The sequence below is a fragment of the Bombina bombina genome, chromosome 6 (assembly GCF_027579735.1).
Source record: "Bombina bombina isolate aBomBom1 chromosome 6, aBomBom1.pri, whole genome shotgun sequence".
In the NCBI taxonomy this organism is placed as follows: Eukaryota; Metazoa; Chordata; class Amphibia; order Anura; family Bombinatoridae; genus Bombina; species Bombina bombina.
Window position 1 is genome coordinate 878,423,518 of NC_069504.1, and position 8,425 is coordinate 878,431,942.

The 8,425-nt window shown below is 40.9% G+C and overlaps 1 protein-coding gene across 2 annotated transcripts in view; it reads right to left on the minus strand.

The window, feature by feature from the left end:
- Nucleotides 1-6,861: 6,861 nt before the first annotated feature.
- LOC128663834 (insulin receptor substrate 1) overlaps nt 6,862-8,425 on the minus strand; it is an 80,047-nt gene continuing 78,483 nt past the window's right edge. For both annotated transcript variants that reach the window (XM_053718360.1, XM_053718359.1), the window contains one exon: nt 6,862-8,425. This exon is cut by the window's right edge and continues 912 nt beyond it. The gene's annotated coding sequence lies outside the window, so the exon portion shown is untranslated.

Here is an 8,425-nt window from a genome sequence, read left to right on the forward strand (position 1 = left end):
ACTGTGCAAAAAAAGCGCTAAAATAGGCCCCTCCCACTCATTATTACAACAATGGGAAGCCTCAGTTAACTGTTTCTATGCAGAAATATAAGTCAGCCATGTGGAAAAATTCATGCCCCAATAAGTTTTATCACCAATGTACCTCACAAAAACGATTAAACATGCCAGTAAACGTTTTAAACATCCTTTTCTTTTTTTTTTTCAAAGAGTATGTATTTCTATTGATAAGCCTGATACCAGTCGCTTCTACTGCATTTAAGGCTCATTACATTACTTCAGTATTAGCAGCATTTTCTTAGTCAAATTCCATTCCTTAGAAAATTACTTTACTGCACATACATTAATCAGCCTGATACCAGTCGCTATCACTGCATTTAAGGCTTTACTTACATTACTTCGGTATCAGCAGTATTTTCTTAGTCAATTCCATTCCTTAGAAAAATATTTTACTGCACATACCTTATTTGCAGGAGACCCCACACGCTATTCCCTTTCTGAAGTTACCCCACTCCTCAGAATGTGCGAGAACAGCCAGTGGATCTTAGTTACTTCTGCTAAGATCATAGAAAACGCAGGCAGATTCTTCTTCCAAATACTGCCTGAGAAAAAAAACAGAATTTATGTTTACCTGATAAATTACTTTCTCCAACGGTGTGTCCGGTCCACGGCGTCATCCTTACTTGTGGGATATTCTCTTCCCCAACAGGAAATGGCAAAGAGCCCAGCAAAGCTGGTCACATGATCCCTCCTAGGCTCCGCCTACCCCAGTCATTCGACCGACGTTAAGGAGGAATATTTGCATAGGAGAAACCATATGATACCGTGGTGACTGTAGTTAAAGAAAATAAATTATCAGACCTGATTAAAAAACCAGGGCGGGCCGTGGACCGGACACACCGTTGGAGAAAGTAATTTATCAGGTAAACATAAATTCTGTTTTCTCCAACATAGGTGTGTCCGGTCCACGGCGTCATCCTTACTTGTGGGAACCAATACCAAAGCTTTAGGACACGGATGAAGGGAGGGAGCAAATCAGGTCACCTAAATGGAAGGCACCACGGCTTGCAAAACCTTTCTCCCAAAAATAGCCTCAGAAGAAGCAAAAGTATCAAACTTGTAAAATTTGGTAAAAGTGTGCAGTGAAGACCAAGTCGCTGCCCTACATATCTGATCAACAGAAGCCTCGTTCTTGAAGGCCCATGTGGAAGCCACAGCCCTAGTGGAATGAGCTGTGATTCTGTCAGGAGGCTGCCGTCCGGCAGTCACATAAGCCAATCTGATGATGCTTTTAATCCAAAAAGAGAGAGAGGTAGAAGTTGCTTTTTGACCTCTCTTTTTACCAGAATAAACAACAAACAAGGAAGATGTTTGTCTAAAATCCTTTGTAGCATCTAAATAGAATTTTAGAGCGCGAACAACATCCAAATTGTGCAACAAACGTTCCTTCTTCGAAACTGGTTTCGGACACAAAGAAGGCACGACTATCTCCTGGTTAATGTTTTTGTTAGAAACAACTTTTGGAAGAAAACCAGGTTTAGTACGTAAAACCACCTTATCTGCATGGAACACCAGATAAGGAGGAGAACACTGCAGAGCAGATAATTCTGAAACTCTTCTAGCAGAAGAAATTGCAACCAAAAACAAAACTTTCCAAGATAATAACTTGATATCAACGGAATGTAAGGGTTCAAACGGAACCCCCTGAAGAACTGAAAGAACTAAATTGAGACTCCAAGGAGGAGTCAAAGGTTTGTAAACAGGCTTGATTCTAACCAGAGCCTGAACAAAGGCTTGAACATCTGGCACAGCTGCCAGCTTTTTGTGAAGTAACACAGACAAGGCAGAAATCTGTCCCTTCAAGGAACTTGCAGATAATCCTTTCTCCAATCCTTCTTGAAGAAAGGATAGAATCTTAGGAATCTTTACCTTGTCCCAAGGGAATCCTTTAGATTCACACCAACAGATATATTTTTTCCATATTTTGTGGTAAATTTTTCTAGTTACAGGCTTTCTGGCCTGAACAAGAGTATCAATAACAGAATCTGAGAACCCTCGTTTTGATAAGATCAAGCGTTCAATCTCCAAGCAGTCAGCTGGAGTGAGACCAGATTCGGATGTTCGAACGGACCTTGAACAAGAAGGTCTCGTCTCAAAGGTAGCTTCCATGGTGGAGCCGATGACATATTCACCAGATCTGCATACCAAGTCCTGCGTGGCCACGCAGGAGCTATCAAGATCACCGACGCCCTCTCCGGATTGATCCTGGCTACCAGCCTGGGGATGAGAGGAAACGGCGGGAATACATAAGCTAGTTTGAAGGTCCAAGGTGCTACTAGTGCATCTACTAGAGTCGCCTTGGGATCCCTGGATCTGGACCCGTAGCAAGGAACCTTGAAGTTCTGACGAGAGGCCATCAGATCCATGTCTGGAATGCCCCACAGTTGAGTAATTTGGGCAAAGATTTCCGGATGGAGTTCCCACTCCCCCGGATGTAATGTCTGAAATCCGCTTCCCAATTTTCCACTCCTGGGATGTGGATTGCAGACAGGTGGCAGGAGTGAGTCTCCGCCCATTGAATGATTTTGGTCACTTCTTCCATCGCCAGGGAACTCCTTGTTCCCCCCTGATGGTTGATGTACGCAACAGTCGTCATGTTGTCTGATTGAAACCGTATGAACTTGGCCTTTGCTAGCTGAGGCCAAGCCTTGAGAGCATTGAATATCGCTCTCAGTTCCAGAATATTTATCGGTAGAAGAGATTCTTCCCGAGACCAAAGACCCTGAGCTTTCAGGGGTCCCCAGACCGCGCCCCAGCCCATCAGACTGGCGTCGGTCGTGACAATGACCCACTCTGGTCTGCGGAAGGTCATCCCTTGTGACAGGTTGTCCAGGGACAGCCACCAACGGAGTGAGTCTCTGGTCCTCTGATTTACTTGTATCTTCGGAGACAAGTCTGTATAGTCCCCATTCCACTGACTGAGCATGCACAGTTGTAATGGTCTTAGATGAATGCGCGCAAAAGGAACTATGTCCATTGCCGCTACCATCAAACCTATTACTTCCATGCACTGCGCTATGGAAGGAAGAGGAACGGAATGAAGTGTTTGACAAGAGTTTAGAAGTTTTGTTTTTCTGGCCTCTGTCAGAAAAATCCTCATTTCTAAGGAGTCTATTATTGTTCCCAAGAAGGGAACCCTTGTCGACGGAGATAGAGAACTCTTTTCCACGTTCACTTTCCATCCGTGAGATCTGAGAAAGGCCAGGACTATGTCTGTGTGAGCCTTTGCTTGAGGAAGGGACGACGCTTGAATCAGAATGTCGTCCAAGTAAGGAACTACTGCAATGCCCCTTGGTCTTAGTACCGCTAGAAGGGACCCTAGTACCTTTGTGAAAATCCTTGGAGCAGTGGCTAATCCGAAAGGAAGCGCCACAAACTGGTAATGCTTGTCCAGGAATGCGAACCTTAGGAACCGATGATGTTCCTTGTGGATAGGAATATGTAGATACGCATCCTTTAAATCCACCGTGGTCATGAATTGACCTTCCTGGATGGAAGGAAGAATTGTTCGAATGGTTTCCATTTTGAACGATGGAACCTTGAGAAACTTGTTTAAGATCTTGAGATCTAAGATTGGGAACTACGAACAGATTGGAGTAGAACCCCATCCCTTGTTCTCCTAATGGAACAGGATGAATCACTCCCATTTTTAACAGGTCTTCTACACAATGTAAGAATGCCTGTCTCTTTATGTGGTCTGAAGACAATTGAGACCTGTGGAACCTCCCCCTTGGGGGAAGCCCCTTGAATTCCAGAAGATAACCTTGGGAGACTATTTCTAGTGCCCAAGGATCCAGAACATCTCTTGCCCAAGCCTGAGCGAAGAGAGAGAGTCTGCCCCCCACCAGATCCGGTCCCGGATCGGGGGCCAACATTTCATGCTGTCTTGGTAGCAGTGGCAGGTTTCTTGGCCTGCTTTCCCTTGTTCCAGCCTTGCATTGGTCTCCAGGCTGGCTTGGCTTGAGAAGTATTACCCTCTTGCTTAGAGGACGTAGCACTTGGGGCTGGTCCGTTTCTACGAAAGGGACGCTTGGATATAGGAAAAGCTTCTGGGAGCCCGGGACCTCTAGGAACTTGTTCATTTTACATAGTTTCTCTGGGATGATCAAATTCTCACAATCATCCAGAGTGGATAATACCTCCTTAAGCAGAGCGCGGAGATGTTCCAACTTAAATTTAAATGTAATCACATCGGGTTCAGCTTGTTGAGAAATTTTCCCTGAATCTGAAATTTCTCCCTCAGACAAAACCTCCCTGACCCCCTCAGACTGGTGTAGGGGCATTTCAGAACCATTATCATCAGCGTCCTCATGCTCTTCAGTATCTAAAACAGAGCAGTCGCGCTTACGCTGATAAGTGGGCATTTTGGCTAAAATGTTTTTGATAGAATTATCCATTACAGCCGTTAATTGTTGCATAGTAAGGAGTATTGGCGCGCTAGATGTACTAGGGGCCTCCTGAGTGGGCAAGACTGGTGTAGACGAAGGAGGGAATGATGCAGTACCATGCTTACTCCCCTCACTTGAGGAATCATCTTGGGCATCATTTTCAGTGTCACATAAATCACATCTATTTAAATGAGAAGGAACCTTGGCTTCCCCACATTCAGAACACAGTCTATCTGGTAGTTCAGACATGTTAAACAGGCATAAACTTGATAACAAAGTACAAAAAACGTTTTAAAATAAAACCGTTACTGTCACTTTAAATTTTAAACTGAACACACTTTATTACTGCAATTGCGAAAAAGTATGAAGGAATTGTTCAAAATTCACCAAAATTTCACCACAGTGTCTTAAAGCCTTAAAAGTATTGCACACCAAATTTGGAAGCTTTAACCCTTAAAATAACGGAACCGGAGCCGTTTTTATCTTTAACCCCTTTACAGTCCCTGGTATCTGCTTTGCTGAGACCCAACCAAGCCCAAAGGGGAATACGATACCAAATGACGCCTTCAGAAAGTCTTTTCTATGTATCAGAGCTCCTCACACATGCGACTGCATGTAATGCTTCTCAAAAACAAGTGCGCAATACCGGCGCGAAAATGAGGCTCTGCCTATGATTAGGGAAAGCCCCTAGAGAATAAGGTGTCTAAAACAGTGCCTGCCGATATTATTTTACAAAAATACCCAGATTAAATGATTCCTCAAGGCTAAATATGTGTATATATGAATCGATTTAGCCCAGAAAATGTCTACAGTCTTAATAAGCCCTTGTGAAGCCCTTATTTACTGTCTGAATAAAAATGGCTTACCGGATCCCATAGGGAAAATGACAGCTTCCAGCATTACATCGTCTTGTTAGAATGTGTCAAACCTCAAGCAGCAAAAGACTGCTCACTGTTCCCCCAACTGAAGTTAATTCCTCTCAACAGTCCTGTGTGGAACAGCCATGGATTTTAGTAACGGTTGCTAAAATCATTTTCCTCTTACAAACAGAAATCTTCATCTCTTTTCTGTTTCAGAGTAAATAGTACATACCAGCACTATTTTAAAATAACAAACTCTTGATTGAATAATAAAAACTACAGTTAAACACTAAAAAACTCTAAGCCATCTCCGTGGAGATGTTGCCTGTACAACGGCAAAGAGAATGACTGGGGTAGGCGGAGCCTAGGAGGGATCATGTGACCAGCTTTGCTGGGCTCTTTGCCATTTCCTGTTGGGGAAGAGAATATCCCACAAGTAAGGATGACGCCGTGGACCGGACACACCTATGTTGGAGAAACAGCACACTCCAGTGCCATATAAAAATAACAAACTTTTGATTGAAGAAATAATTAAGTATAAAACACCACACTCCTCTCACGACCTCCATCTATGTTGAGGGTTGCAAGAGAATGACTGGATATGACATGTGAGGGGAGGAGCTATATAGCAGCTCTGCTTTGGGTGATCCTCTTGCAACTTCCTGTTGGGAAGGGAATATATCCCATAAGTAATGGATGACCCGTGGACTGAATACACTTAACAAGAGAAAAGACTAAACCCCAGGTAAGAAATACATTTCTTAAAATGTTTACATTCCCCAAATATGAAACTGACAGTCTGCAGAAGGAAATACATGAACCTGACTCATGGCAAATATAAGTACAATACATATATTTAGAACTTTATATAAATGCAAAAAGTGCCAAACCATAGCTGAGAGTGTCTTAAGTAATTAAAACATACTTACCAAAAGACACCCATCCACATATAGCAGATAGCCAAACCAGAACTAAAACAGTTATTAGTAGAGGTAATGGTAAATTGAGAGTATATCGTCGATCTGAAAAGGGAGGTAGGAGATGAATCTCTACGACCAATAACAGAGAACCTATGAAATAGACCCCCGTTAGGGAAATCATTGTATTCAATAAGTGATACTCCCTTCACGTCCCTCTGACATTCGCTGTACTCTGAGAGGAATCGGGCTTCAACAATGCTGAGAAGCGCATATCAACGTAGAAATCTTAGCACAAACTTACTTCACCACCTCCATAGGAGGCAAAGTTTGTAAAACTGAATTGTGGGTGTGGTGAGGTGTGTATTTATAGGCATTTTGAGGTTTGGGAAACTTTGCCCCTCCTGGTAGGATTGTATAGCCCATATGTCACTAGCTCATGGACTCTTGCCAATTACATGAAAGAAAATAAACAGCTGCTTTTGATATGCATGAAAATAAAATATTTGAATCCTATGCCCCTTTATTATCCAGAATAAGTATCAAACAAGACAGCAGCCAGGACACTTGCCTGACATGAAATGAGACCTAGCTGCTTAAGCACTGTGAATATATAACACTGAAAAAAGCAAAACAATCTTTAAGGCGTTCAAATGCTTTTTATTAAGTTTAATAGCTTATACAATGTGATAATCCTGTTCATTCAGGATGCTTTTTACTGTTTATACTCTGAAGTGGCCATTTGTGAGGCCTCCACAAAAATCTATGTTTCCATGGAGATCTTTCAAGGCCCCGCGGCAACATCAACCAATTACAGACCATACTTATGGGATATGAAGAAAACACAGAACCTTGACATCTAGTTCTTGGAATGTTCATTCATCCATAATTAATTGATAAAGGTGCTCAAGTCACAATAATGACCTTAATAACTTCTAAGAATCCATCCCTTAGACAATTTCATAAAACGTTTGGAAGTTGTCACTGACACAATTAACTTACGTATTGGCAGCATAGCAGACATTGCATACCTTTTTATATATATATTTTATCATTCCTATATATTATCTCATTCCAAAAAACGATCTATATACAGTGTTGTTGTTTTTTTAAATATATATCCTTTTCTTTCCAAGTTCTTTAAACTGAACTAACGCACAATATCCCTATACATTTATATTCTTAGCTGTTGATGCTAAAACACAAAACGACAAAATACCACATCAACTTTGCCAAGCATTAATGATGAAAACAGGGCTTTATACAGTTACAGAAATTGTAAAACCATGGTGTTGGCTTTCATGAAACCAAAAAGCAATACTGGGAAAAGATTAGCTACCATTTTGTACCGTTTATGAAGATGGCAGTTTTTGTATAGTTTAAAACAAATGTTGTACCATTTCATTCAAATCTGATAATCACCAGTTTGCATTTATGTTGTACCTGTTGTCATTAGTTTATATTGTGTCTCTTGTACCTTGATATATATATATATATATATATATATATATATATATATATATATATATATATATATATATATATATATAATTACAATAGCCATCCAGTCGTACTAATGAAAACAAATATTTGTCTCCCCTGAGTCTTCAAATTACCTCACATGAGGTGAACACTTTTGTTGGACCCACCATAGAAAGGGTTAAATCGTTCCATGGGATAGGGACATGTACAGCCAGGGTATAAGGGCTTGCTTATCAGCAATTTAGCCACTTGTCACCTTGCAGTAATAAAAGTCTTATTTATTAGCTTGGGTGATTTATATAATATACACACACACTATCCTTTACTGTAACCAAATTAAAGGGACCTTAAATACCTTAAACTATGTTTATATCAAATGTTAGTTATGTGCAATGAAACCATTTTGCAATATACTTTAGTTATTCATTTGCTCCATTTCTTGTAACTTATCTCTGAAAATTGTGTTGTTTTTTTCTAAATCTCAGAATGTGCTGACTTGCCAAGGCTAACCCTGCTACATTTATTTTCTAATCTAAATTTACCAGATAGGTTATTTTATACCAAGGCAACATGAATGTCTTGTAATTACAGTCCCTTTAAATGTTAAGTGTGTGCAAAATTGATGTCAGGAGGGTTGGACTTCAAGCTCTCTGTCTGCACATTGCAAAGTAACTAAACCTGATTATTTTGTTTGTGTTCAAGCTGAGAAATTGTAAAATAA